A 14,410-nucleotide genomic window follows, 5' to 3' on the forward strand; every position below is an offset into this window, starting at 1 on the left:
CCGGTAAATCCCCATATCCATATATTAGGTTTGGTACTGTTCTGCCCTAAACCATATTTTATAGTTGTTAAACATGCAAAGTGATGCCACCATGTTAAACTAGGCATTTTTCTACCCCATTTACATATAAAGTTTATTTAAAACCGAGCTACAGTTATTTAGTTATGAATTAAATCATTTTAACATGACATAGGAGCAAATTTAATCAAACAACCTTTTAAACTTGTTAAACATGGATGAAAGTGGCATATTATTAAACTAGATGAAATTCTAAGCAAGTTTCATATTATGTTTGTTTTAATCCGATGCACGGTTAATGCGTTATTATATGCTCGAAGCAGGAGGGTGTTTCTGTAAAACCGCAAACTCTGGATAAATAGCTAAATTTGTAGGCAGGAAAAAAACAATGAACGGGCCGAATCTGCTAGGCACTGGGGCGCTCACCAAGGCCAAGGCCCAGTCGATGGTGAGGTGGCCCAGTTGGGCTGCGATCTGGCACGGGAGGAGGCGCGCTGGGCCGGTCTGTATTGGTCCAACCGGGGAAGGGTCAACGCGAGCGCTCTCCTCGCTCGGTCGATCTGGCAGCGGCGCGAGCAGAGGCACGAAGCAGGGGAACTCGACGGCAACGAGGAAGGAGGCAGGGGCGTCCTGGGTGGCCAGATCGCCGGCGGCTTGCCGGAGTTGGCCGGAGCAACGACGTGGTGGCGAGGTCGAGGCGCCATTGGAGAGGTTGGAGGCGGTCATGAGCAGGAAACGGCAGAGGCAAGGTGCACCGAGCCGGAGGCAGTGCAGCCGTTCTCTCACAGCGGCATGGGGAAGGACTCCAGCGAGAAGACTCCGGGACGGCGCGGCAGCGGACCCAGGCGAGGAAGGTCGAGTACGCGGCAGTAGCGAGCTTGAAGATGACGACGGGGAGGTCGTGGCTTGCGGCGTGCAGAGCTTCACGGGGCGCCATGGTTGGTCCCTGGAGCTGGAGGAGGGAGTTGCGAGGCCGAGGCAGGGGTGTTCGGGAAGAGGAGAGGAGGCTGACGAGGTCTCGTACGAGTGGCTTCGTAGATCCATCGGGGACGAACGGGTGACGACGCGCAGGTCGAGGACGCGACCAGGGATGGGGTTCCTGCCCAGCGAAGAGAGAGTAGAGAGATGAATCGCAGAAAGAAGAAAAGGAAGAGAAGAGAGCAAGGGAGATGGGGTGCGGCACGGGCCTACTGAATGTGGTCGGCGGCGACGAGGCGCGAGGTTGCGAGTCGGAGGAGCTCCTGCGGTGGTTTGTTGGAAGAGAGTCGGGGTGGATCCCCATGGAGGATGAGGCTGGCAGCGACTTCATTGGACAGGGAAGGATGAGGGATGGATCCCGATGGGAAAATGGTTGGTGGCGGCTCGATGGGACAAATCCCTAGAATTTAGGGTTAGGCAGTTTATATAGCAGCAGGTGGATCAGGTTCGGGGTGGTATAGTCCCTCCGATTGAAATCATACGGTTCAGAAAGAATAGGCTAGGGAGTCCAAATAATAAAACAGTGATATTTTGTAGATGTTTGGGGATGATCCGGATCCAACGGTGACAACTGTCTGGGTCGGGTCCGGGGAAATTTCGGACATGCACGCGAGGGGTCGGTTGAAACTTGTGGGCTATGCAGAAGGGCTCGAGCTAAGAGAAGAGAAGAGAGAGAGGCCCGGCGACTGTTTCCGGAGACCGAAAACGTCCGATGTTAGACCGGCTATAATGCCACTATAGTTTAACGGTTGGGCTATCAAACGAACCCCGAATGCGATGAAACTTGACAGGCGGTCTATCTACACTATAATAAGACCACACGCCAACTTTCAACCCAAACCAAGAACATTTTCCGGACACTTATAAAATACTATTTTGGACATGCCGCGGGCACGTGCAAGTGTGGTTGGGCTCAGAACGGACAACGGACGAAACTGGGGGAAACACGGACGGATGCAGGTTTTGAAAACATGATGATGCAATGCGGATGATGACATGGCAAGATGCAACACGCAAGAAAATGACAAGAAAACAACAACGAATAACTGGACGACAACTGGCGCAATGGTCTCGGGGCGTTACAACACTCCACCACTACGAGAGGATCTCGTCCCAAGATCTAGAATGGCACCGAAGGGAAAACGGAAGAGAAAGAGAAGAGGTAAAACTAAGTTGCTTCTTTGACAAACGAGTGAAACCAAAGAACCTTGAAAAAGGTTAAGCCATTTCGAAAAAAGAATACAACGAAGATGCCGAAGTTGAAAACACTTTGTTAGGATAAAGGAACAAGAAAGAACAAATTCGGGCAGCACTCCGGTTGAAAAGAAAAGGAATTGAATAAGAACTTGGTAAGATGAGAAGATACTTGATGAATTCACAACATACTGCCTCCCGAACTATTGAATGAATGGAACAAGGGGTAAGAAAGATCTCAGACAGCACCCCGGTTGAAAGGAGGTGCAAGGTTTGATAAGGCGAAAAGAACTTGAGCAAAAGGGCACAACACTCCGGTTAAATGGATAGGCATGAAAAGAATATGATCTTTGACAAAACGAGATGATGGGTGAAAAGAACAACATCACAATGCCTCCGGAATGAAAGAATAGAATATAGATAATTGAAAGAAAAGAATGGATAAGAAAATGTCAACTTCTGTCACAAAGAACTTGAAAAGGCATCCTTAAGAGAAAGGTCAAACGGAGTTGTTGGAAAACCAACAACGAAAAGATAAGCTTTAAGTGGGCTTGTGGAAAACATCTCAAAACTGAGTAGAAATTATGCCACTGACGGAAACGATAGATTGGAATGATAAGAACAAGGAAACAAGAAACTTTTTTCACCGGGAGGATAAATGAAGAACTTGGGTCATCATGAGCAACATAAATAGCAACAATCCTTCGGGAAGGCTTGAGGTGAAATATAACCCAAGATAATTCCAATGACGAGATTGATGGATTTATGATATCTCATTCTTAACAACATGTGAATCATGGAACATGAACTCAAATTATCAAGAATGACATAATACCACCTCTAATGATACAGAAGAAAGAATTGCACTCGGATTGCAAGATGAAGAATGCTTGAGTTCCTCTGAAAAGAATCTCGATGAACACTTTGAAAAAGGAATTAAATCATTGGTGAACCATCATGTAAAACCTCCATGAAGATCTCCGTAACAAAAGGATGATCAAATGGAAGGAAAGAGAAGTTGAAAACACAAGGTGAATCCTTGTACCGATTTAGATGAATCTCCGTGGTGAAATAATTGAAAAAGGTTGGAACTCCGGGAAAAAGAGAAGAAGAACAATTGATAACGAGAATTAGTCGTTGCGAATAAACTCCGGAAGAACGAATCCATCATTTGGATAAAGCAAGAATAAGGATTATGTTATGCGTATCCTTCACCAATTTAGGTTGATGACAAGCAACGGATTTAGCATACTACTTATTCTCGTTGAAAAAGGATTAAGATAGATATGGCGCCAACTTGGAAAGGTCTTCAACGAACCACCGTAAGGCTTTGGAAAATGATAGCTGAAGGCTGAGAATGAATAAGTCTTCTGAAATGATGGGATCCGGAGGAAGGAAAAAGAGAAAATAACTCATGAAATGCTCTAGATGGATGAAAAGAATTCCCACAATCAAAACAATTATGAGAGGATGGCCTCAAACTAGAATCACGAATCTTTGAGCGAACGGATAAGATTGAGAGAGAAATCTTCTTCAGTCTCCAAGTGTTGAGAATGACAATGAGAAACACCACCATGAATTGTTGAGGCACTCTGGAATGAAAATTAGAAATGTTGAACCAATGATGAAAAGAATTTGACAGATCTTGGAGAAGTACATCTGACTGATGAAAATTCATTCTTGCGTCAAACTTTGAGATGAATTTGAAAAGCTCCGGGAGAATAAGAAGAGTCAGGTTATATCCTGGGAAAAGACCTGTGGGTTAGGGCCCACTCAAATGAAACACCGTTGAAATGATTAAAAGAGAGGTTGCACCGGTTGAATTAAATGACTTGAATGAGATAACATCCTCGAAAGAGCTTGAACAAATGTAGAGTGGAAACACGAATCTTCGAGATATCTTGAGCACTCCGGAACAATTGAATAGCGAGAGGTGAATAATTAAGAGGTGCATCGATATGAGAAGGCATTATAAACGAGGGAAAAGGGATATGATCAACACCAAAAGTTTGAATTGGTTCCGCCGGAGAAGAAAAATAACGAATAATGATGAACTTGAGGCTCCGTTAGTATCTTCATGAGAATCACCGGATAAGAGCATTGAAGGAAAAGAATGGAGAGACTTCACATCAATAAGATGGATACTTGAATAAGAAATCTTAGTCCAAAAGGAAAAAAGGATGGGAGGGCGGGAAAAGAAAGGCAAGCTTGGGGCGGATGAAACAAACACCGCTGAGAAGAACTGATAATTTATCTTGCGAATGTTGAAGTGCTCAGATCCACTTGAAGAGATACACACCAGTTGAACAAGATTGGCATGAAAATCTCGATTACCATGAAGGATTGGTATTCACAACAGAGTATAAGAACACCGTTTAGGAAAGGTATGGAATCAACACTTGACTTCGAAGCAACTCGAATACCACAGCTCAAAACAAAACAAAGGATTGACTTGCAAAATAAGCAGGAACAAACATATGATAGAGATTTCGTCCAAAGTTTTCGTGGTGGGCCTACACGGGCTCGATCGTACAACACCATCATATACAAGGCAGTGCACATGACATACGAAGCGTCCCCGAGTCGGCATAGCCAAGGACTCTTTAAGACACAACGAGACCACTGTAAAACCAACCGTGGATAGGCGGACCACTAGATGTCGAACCCCAATTTCATATCATACATCTGTCGGAAAGATATCCTAAGAGCTACTTGAATTCCCACTTATAAAATCCCGGAATTTTCCAGTTATGCAATCAGGTGTTGGGGATATAGGGGAAGCATAATATCTCACCCAAAACTACGCAAGTCCTACATCCAGCTGTATCCATCCTTCAACACATAACCAAGAAACCTTCGGAAATCGTTTACCTCAACCTTCGAAAAGCATCCGTTATACGAGTTATGGCAATACTCCCGAACTCCCGCCCCAGTACTAGGTGGCGTCGAGGTTATCTCACCAACAACTGCATAAAAGAGATTTTCGATGTCGGCGAAACTCAGGTATTCCAGAATCTCAACGATAAAATTGTGACGACAACACCTCGGAGCTCAACTCCCCGCGACACTGCCACAACCCCTAAATGTCAGGAGGCACCAAGAACAATGTTCTCGCCACAAAACCATCGGAAAGATTCCAAGATACCCGCGTGATCCTAATTTTTTTAGTGAAATTTGAGAAGAGAAGAGTCAAAACTCTAAGTCAGGATGCCTCACCAGAGCGACAAAGGGACTGAGGAGTAAAACGAATTCCTAACTCTCCGATATATATAATCCTAAATGACTCAAAACTTTTTTTCTAGACTCAACAACGCCAACGATTCGATCAAGCAGGGGGCTCCTAAAGTCGGCGAAGGCTCTGATTACCAACTGTAACGCCCTCGAAGCGGCTATATCTCCCACGTGTTGAAGCACAACTTAGAGGCATAACCGCATTGAAAGCAATGTCGCAAGTGAGGTAATCTTCACACAACCCATGTAATACATAAGGGAAAGAGATACATAGTTGGCTTACAATCGCCACTTCACAAAATTACATGAATAAAGCATTACATCAACCAGATACAATCAAGGTCCGACCACGGAACCCAAAATAAAAGAAGACTACCCCAAATGCTACACAGATCCCCGATTGTCCCAACTGGGCTCCACTACTGATCAAAAGGAAGCAAAACATCAAAATGAAATAAGGTCTTCATCAAGCTCCTCCATGAGCTCAGTTGCATCACCTGCACGGTTCAATGGCACCTGCAAGCTGGTTTTGGAAGTAATCTGTGAGTCACGGGGACTCAACAATCTCACACCCTCGCGATCAAGACTATTTAAGCTTATAGGTAGGGTAAAAGGTATGAGGTGGAGTTGCAGCAAGCGACTAGCATATTTGGTGGCTAACATACGCAAATGAGAGCGAGAAGAGAAGGCAAAAGCACGGTCGAGAAACTATGATCAAGAAGTGATCCTAGAACAACCTACGTCAAGCATAACTCCAACACCGTGTTCACTTCCCGGACTACGACAGAAAGAGACCATCATGGCAACACACACGGTTGATGTATTTTAATTAAGGTAAACTTCAGGATTTCTACAACCGGACATTAACAAATTCCCATCTGCCCATAACCGCGGGCACGACTTTCGAAAGTTCAATCCCTACAGGGGTGTCCCAACTTATCCCATCACAAGCTCCCACGGTCAACGAAGGATATTCCTTCTCCCAAGACATTCCGATCAGACTCGGCATCCCAGTTACAAGACATCCTCGACAATGGTAAAACAAGTCCAGCAAAGCCGCCCGAATGTGCCGACAAATCCCGATAGGAGTTGCACATATCTTGTTCTCAGGACACACTTAGATAGGTCAAGCTACAAGTAAAACCAGCCCTCGAGTTTCCCCGAGGTGGCCCCGCAGGCTGCCCGGTTCGGACCAACACTTGGACAAGCACTGGCCCCGGGGGGGGGGGGTTAAAATAAAGATGACCCTCATCGAGAGAGCGACTCCCAAGGGAAAAGTAGGTGGTGGTGAGGCAAATCGTAAAACCAAGGTTGGGCCTTGCTGGAGGAGTTTTATTTAAAGTGAATTGTCAAGGGGTTCCCATTATAACCCAACCGTGTAAGGAACGCAAAATACGGGAACATAACACCGATATAACGGAAACTAGGGCGGCAAGCGTGGAACAAAACACCAGGCATAAGGCCGAGCCTTCCACCCTTTACCAAGTATATAGATGCATTAATTAAATAAGAGATATTGTGATAACCCAACAAAATATCCATGTTCCAACATGGAACAAACTCCATCTTCACCTGCAACTATCAACGCTATAAGAGGGGCTGAGCAAAGCGGTAACATAGCCAAACAACGGTTTGGTAGGACAAGGTGGGTTAGAGGCTGAACATGGCAATATGGGAGGCATGGTAAAGCATGTGGTATGTATCGCAGCATAGGCATAGTAATAGAGCGAGCGACTAGCAAGCAAACATAGAAGTGATTTCGAGGGTATGGTCATCTTGCCCGAGATCCCGCAATGAAGAAGAACGAGTCCATGAAGAAGACAAACAGACGTAGTTGAACGAATCCTCACAAACGCGACATTATCGGAACCAACCCGAAGAAGCAACACCAGAAAGGAGCAAACAACATAGTAAACAACCAACACATGAACAAGGCATGATGCACAACCAAGTATGATGCATGTCCTGTTTAACGAAGCATGGCATGGCAAAATGCACAAACAATCCTACAAATTAAGTGGAGCTCAACATGCAACTCCGTTGCATATTGACGGAACACCACATTACTTATTTAGTTCGATCTCGTTTATGTACTCAACAATATTAAATGTTGTTAGCATGGCAAGAGGTGAAGCAAAGTAAAACTACCTATCTAGTCAAGTTTAAATGAGGCCAGAAGCAACGAACAACAATTCCGGTAAATCCCCATATGCATATATTAGGTTTGGTACTGTTCTGCCCTAAACCATATTTTATAGTTGTTGAACATGCAAAGCGATGCTACCATGTTAAACTAGGCATTTTTCTACCCCGTTTACATATAAAGTTTATGTAAAACCGAGCTACGGTTATTTAGTTATGAATTAAATCATTTTAACATGACATAGGAGCAAATTTAATCAAACAACCTTTTAAACATGTTAAACATGGATGAAAGTGGCATATTATTAAACTAGATGAAATTCTAAGCAAGTTTCATATTAAGTTTGTTTTAATCCGATGCACGGTTAATGCGTTATTATATGCATGAAGCAGGAGGGTGTTTCTGTAAAACTGCAAACTCTGGATAAATAGCTAAATTCACAGGCAGGAAAAAAACAATGAATGGGCCGAATCTGCTAGGCACTGGGGCGCTCACCAAGGCCAAGGCCCAGTCGATGGTGAGGTGGCCCGGTTGGGCTGCGATCTGACATGGGAGGAGGCCCACTGGGCCGGTCTGTATTGGTCCAATCAGGGAAGGGTCAACGCGAGCGCTCTCCTCGCTCGCTCAATCTGGCAGCGGCGCGAGCAGAGGCATGAAGCAGGGGAACTCGGCGGCAACAAGGAAGGGGGCAGGGGCATCCTGGGTGGCCAGATCGCCGGCGGCTTTCCGGAGTTGGCCGGAGCAACGACGTGGTGGCGAGGTCGAGGCGCCGTTGGAGAGGTTGGAGGCGGTCATGAGCAGGAAACGACAGAGGCAAGGTGCACCGAGCCGGAGGCAGTGTAGCCGTTCTCTCGCGGCGGCATGGGGAAGGACTCCAGTGAGAAGACTCCGGGATGGCGCGACAGCAGATTCGGGCGAGGAAGGTCGATGACGCGGCAGTAGCGAGCTTGAAGATGAGGACGGGGAGGTCGTGGCTTGCGGCGTGCAGAGCTTCACGGGGCGCCATGGTTGGTCCCTGGAGCTGGAGGAGGGAGTCGCGAGGCCGAGGCAAGGTTGTTCGGGCAGAGGAGCAGGAGGCTGACGAGGTCCCATACGGGCGGCTTCGCGGATCCATCGGGGACGAACGGGTGACAGCGCGCACGTCGAGGACGCGACCAGGGATGGGGTTCCTGCCCAACGAAGAGAGAGCAGAGAGACGAATCGCAGAAAGAAGAAAAGGAAGAGAAGAGAGCAAGGGAGACGGGGCGCGGCACGAGCCTACTGGATGTGGTCGGCGGCGGCGAGGCGCGAGGTTGCGAGTCGGAGGAGCTCCTGCAGTGGTTTGTTGGAAGAGAGTCGGGGTGGATCCCCATGGAGGATGAGGCTAGCAGCGGCTTCATTGGACAAGGAAGGATGAGGGATGGATCCCGATGGGAAAATGGTTGGCGGTGGCTCGATGGGACAAATCCCTAGAATTTAGGGTTAGGTAGTTTATATAGCAGCAGGTGGATCAGGTTAGGCGTGATCTAGTTCCTCCGATTGAAATCAGACGGTTCAGAAAGAATAGGCTAGGGTGGCCAAATAATAAAACGGTGATATTTTGTAGATGTTTGGGGATGATCCGGATCCAACGGTGACAACTGTTCGGGTCGGGTCCGGGGAAATTTCGGACACGCACGCGAGGGGTCGGTTGAAACTTGTGGGCTGTGCAGAAGGGCTCGAGCTGAGAGAAGAGAAGAGAGAGAGGCCCGGCGACTGTTTCTAGAGACCGAAAACGTCCGATGTTAGACCGGCTATAATGCCGCTATTGTTTAACGGTTGGGCTATCAAACGAACTCCGAATGCGATGAAACTTGATAGGCGGTCTATCTACACTATAATAAGACCACACGCCAACTTTCAACCCAAACCGAGAACATTTTCCGGCCACTTATAAAATACTATTTCGGACATACCGCGGGCGCGTGCAAGTGTGGTTGGGCTCAGAACGGACAACGGACGAAACTCGGGGAAACACGGACGGATGCAGGTTTTAAAAACATGATGATGCAATGCGGATGATGACATGGCAAGATGCAACATGCAAGCAAATGACAAGACAACAACAGTGAATAACTGGACGACAACTGGTGCAACGGTCTCGGGGCGTTACATTCGAACTCGGGTAGGAAAAAGGAAAGTCTCCTTCACGTGCTTGCTTCGCATAATGAATTCCTTACTCGCTGCTATCTTCTTCACCGCGTCAACCTCCTGGAGGGCCTTGTGGGCTTCAGCCTTGGCGCTCCGGACACTTTCAAGCACATGCGCGAGCTCGGACTCTCGCGTCTTCGAGTCCAGCTCCAAGGACTCGTGCTTTTTGGCGAGAGCCTCGAGCTCTTGCTGCACCTCGCCTACTCGGGCTTCTTGTTTATCCCATTCAATGCGTTCTTTGGCCCCTTTGTCTTCGGCCTTGGACAACGCCTTCCTCAGTGTCACCACCTCGGTCGTGGCCTCTGACAAATCCATGATGATCCTATTACTTTACACCCAAACTTGTTTTTAACTACATAGACAGGGGTATTTCTTACCTTTGTTCTCCTCGAGCTGCCTCTTGGTAAGGCCTAGCTCGTCCTCGGACCGCTTCAGGTCCTGCTTTAGCGCAGCAACCTCCATAGTACGTGCGGCAGCGGCCAGTAGTGAAGCCTACACATACACATAGACATACTCTAATTAGACTCCTGAGTTATCATTTGATCCTCTATTCGGCTTTTCTTCACGAACGCCGAACAGAGCATCATGGGCTACTATCTACGCGGTATATTTTCTTATACTTTGATTGCTCACCTCAAAGCCTGTTAGAAGGCTGGCGCAGGCTTCGGTCAGTCCGTTTCTGGCGGACCGAACCTTCTCGACCACCACACTCATGATAGTGCGATGCTCTTCTTCGATGGAAGCGCTGCGAAGTGCTTCTAGCAGGTTGTCCGGTGCCTCTGGTTGGACAGACGACACTGGTACAGATGGTTGGCCCTCTTGATGGGGGACCACCTATCGGAGTCCGGAACCATCTAGGGTTCCGGCGCAGTGTCCGGATGGGGCCCGAACTCAAAGCCCGTAGGAGCCTCGCTCCCTTGGTACCCAGGGTCCGGGAAGTCACCGCGAGGCGCCCCCAAGACCACCTCCCCTTGGCTCGGTGCCTGTTTAGACAACACCTCAGCATTGTCCGTAGGGCCAGGGGTGGAGGCGGTCGGAAGAGAACCGCTGTTCATATCCGATGAGTCCAAAGAGACGCTCGACGAGGGTACATCGAGATGAGCTCGGGACGGACTACACAATCATGTTCGACATGAGGAAAGGCAGTACAATAAAACATATCATGAAGTGCTACAGTGTTCGAACACTTACGACTTCGCCAGGGGCTTGTCCCTAGGTAGCCACTCGTCGCCGCTTTATGCGGCCGTCGTGGCGCAGTCCGGAAGGAGGGTCCTTCCCTTCTTGGACCCTTTGGCCTCCCCAGATGGTCCGACCTTCCTTTTCTTGTCTCCCCCAGCTGGGGGGGGGGAGAACTTTTCTCCTCCTCCTCCTTTCTATGGGAGGAGTGCGCATCAGAGTCATCGTCCGATGACTCCGATACAACCTTGTGCCAGAGACCCTTTCGGGTCCCCGCGGCCTTCTTCTTGGTCTTTTCCGGCACCTCGTAGGATGCCGGAGTCAGCATCTTCGTCAGAAGAGCGTCTGCAAGATCTTCGGGCAGCGGGGCTGGGCTATCGAGCTGCTCCGCCGTCTCTATCCAGTCCTGTTAACGACATGGAAGTTCAGATCCTGCACACAACTAAACCGGGGCTAATAAATACCCTGAGAAATATAAAAATCTTACCGGATTGGCGCGGCGCTTTGCGCTGAGTCCGCGGTCCTCGTTGAGGGGGGGAGGGATCTCAGCGCTCTTGAACAGCACCCTCCAGACGTCCTCATGCGTCATGTCATAGAGCTCTCGCAGCGTCTGGTTCTTGGCCGAGTCGAACTCCCACAAAATAAATGCCCGGCGTTGACACAGAAGGATCCGGTGGAAGAGCATAACCTAGACCACGTTGACGAGCTTGATTTTCTTGCTCGTCGTGTTCTGGATGCAGGTTTGGAGTCTGATCAACTCTGCCGGAGAGCCCCAGGACAGGCCCTTGTTTTTCCAGGAGGTGAGCCGCATGGGGATTCCGGATCGGAATTTGGGGGCCGCCACCCAGTTGGAGTCGCGCGGCTCGGTGATGTAGAACCACCCTGCTTGCCACCCCTTTATGGTATCCACATAGGTTCCCTCGAGCCAGGTGACATTAGGCATCTTGCCCACCATGGCGCCTCCGCACTCTGCTTGCTGGCCGCTCACCACCTTCGGTTTGACATTGAAGGTTTTCAGCCATAGGCCGAAGTGGGGCCTGATGCGGAGGAAGGCCTCGCACACGACGATAAACACCGAGATGTTGAGGATGAAGTTGGGTGCCAGATCATGAAAATCCAGCCCATAGTAGAACATGAGCCCGCAGACAAATGGGTGGAGAGGAAATCCCAGTCCGCGGACGAAATGGGAAAGAAAAACTACCCTCTCATGGGGTTTGGTGCGCGATATTTGCAGGTAGGTATCCGGCCTCCTGTAAGTTTTTGATGTTTTTCTCTGTGGCAGAGGAAGCCATCCACTTGCCTCCTGCTCCAGACATGCTTGGAGTGGTTTGAGAAGAAGGACGCGGGCTTGGGCGCTAGTGCTCGAGTGTGCGGGAATGGGAAAGCGAGAAGGAAGAAGGCATGAGTGAAAAAAGTAGATCTTTGTCCCTTTTATAAGGGCGGAGGAGGCGATGAGTCTCCCCACTTGCTTGGCAAAACTACTTATTCCCTAGGCGCCGTAATTGATGGCGCGATTGGGTTACCCACGACCGTATTGATGAGAATCCCATGACAAGGGGAACATGATCTCTGCTTTGACAAGACGTATCAAGAAAACCGCCTCGCGATGTGTGCGGACCTGGTTGAGAAAAGCGGTTTGAATGATAACCGGGCCATGAAGTGATGTCATACTATCAAAACATGTCAGCAGATTGGATTTATGGAAGTATTATTCTCTCTATGGTGGTATGTGGAACTTATTTTACAGGGTCGGACACTATCCTTGCATTCAAACTCTTCCATGGCATATTCGGAGGAGGAACCCACCTTGCAATGCCGAAGACAACTCTGCGCGCCGGACTCATCGTCATTGAAGCCTGGTTCAGGGGCTACTGAGGGAGTCCTGGATTAGGGGATCTCCGGACAGCCAGACTATATCCTTTGGCCGAACTGTTGGACCATGAAGATACAAGGTTGAAGACTTCATCTTGTGTCCGGATGGGACTTTACTTGGCGTGGAAGGCAAGCTAGGCAATACGGATATGTATACCTCCTCTTTTGTAACCGACCTTGTGTAACCCTAGCCCCCTCCGGTGTCTATATAAACCGGAGGGTTTTAGTCCGTAGGACAACATACAATCATACCATAGGCTAGCTTCTAGGGTTTAGCCTCTCTGATCTCATGGTAGATCTACTCTTGTAATACTCATATCATCAAGAACAATCAAGCAGGAAGTAGGGTTTTACCTCTATCAAGAGGGCCCGAACCTAGGTAAAACATCGTGTCCCCTGCCTCCTGTTACCATCCGCCTTAGACGCACAGTTCGGGACCCCCTACCCGAGATCCGCCGGTTTTGACACCGACATTCACCAACTACCAGGAGTTGGTAAACAGGGCCCTCATGATTGAAGGCAAGCAGCTGCAGATAGAGAACCGCAAATGGAAGTACAGATAGGGGAAGTACAACTCTGGAGCTCAGCAGAAGGCTTGTTTTACCCTGTACTCGGGAGGACACTGTCACACCATAGCTAGTTCAAGCATTAGAGTGTGCATCATGTTTAAATTCCTCTTAAATTTGAAATGGGGAAGGCAGAAACCCCCAACACCCCCTGGAAACAACTAGGGTTTACCAAAATTATTTTCAATGAACCTGAAATGCCCTTCTAAAAAGTTCACCCTCTTTGTCTTGGGTTAGAACCTCTGGCAAAATTGGTGCACAATTTTCTAGGTCAACAGAAGGTCATTGAATTAAATCATAAGTATTTGAATTTGGGCATTTAAATGCTATAAAATAATTTAAATGCTCAAATAATTCTGGAAATAAATGTTTGCTGTTGGAAATATTCTAAACAGAGCCCACAATTATTTTCAGGATTTTTGGAAATGTTTTAGTATTTTTAATAAAGCCCAACAGTTGTAGTTTAATAGAAAAAGAAAACAAATCAAAAAAAAGAGAGAGAGGGAAGCCACCTGGGCCTTACCTGTGCTGGCCCAGCCCACCTGGCTCGGCCCAGCCGACTGGCCTTGCCAGTCGTCGTCCTCCTCCCGCCAGAAGGACGAGGAGCGCGTGGCCGGCGCCCGCGGCCACACGCCAGCCACCTCCTGCTTCTGCCAACGCCCTGGAGACATCCAGGGATGCGACGCCGACCCCCACGTCCCACTCTCATCCTCCCTCACTCTCCCCCTAGTCTCCCTCACTCTCTCCCGCGATGGCCGAGCGCGATCCTCGCCGCCGTTCACCGTAGACGTCACCAGAGCCACCCCCTCGCCCCTCCGACAAGCCCAATAGCTCCGCCTCGTCGCCCTGGACCTCTCCGCTGACCCACGCGGCTCCAAACGCCTCCGAACGCCGTATTCGCCCTCGTCTTCAACCTCGGGCACCTGAGCCACCTCCGGTCGATTCGCCGCTGCCAGGACCTCCCCGAGCTTGCTGACCCCCTCTCCGACCCCGCTGTGAGCTCCTCTTCCTTTTCCCCTTGCTCCCGTGCTCGTTTGGCCTCTGTAGTCGCCACTTCCACCGC

Source organism: Triticum dicoccoides, chromosome 2A (assembly GCF_002162155.2).
Source record: "Triticum dicoccoides isolate Atlit2015 ecotype Zavitan chromosome 2A, WEW_v2.0, whole genome shotgun sequence".
Classification (NCBI taxonomy): Eukaryota; Viridiplantae; Streptophyta; class Magnoliopsida; order Poales; family Poaceae; genus Triticum; species Triticum dicoccoides.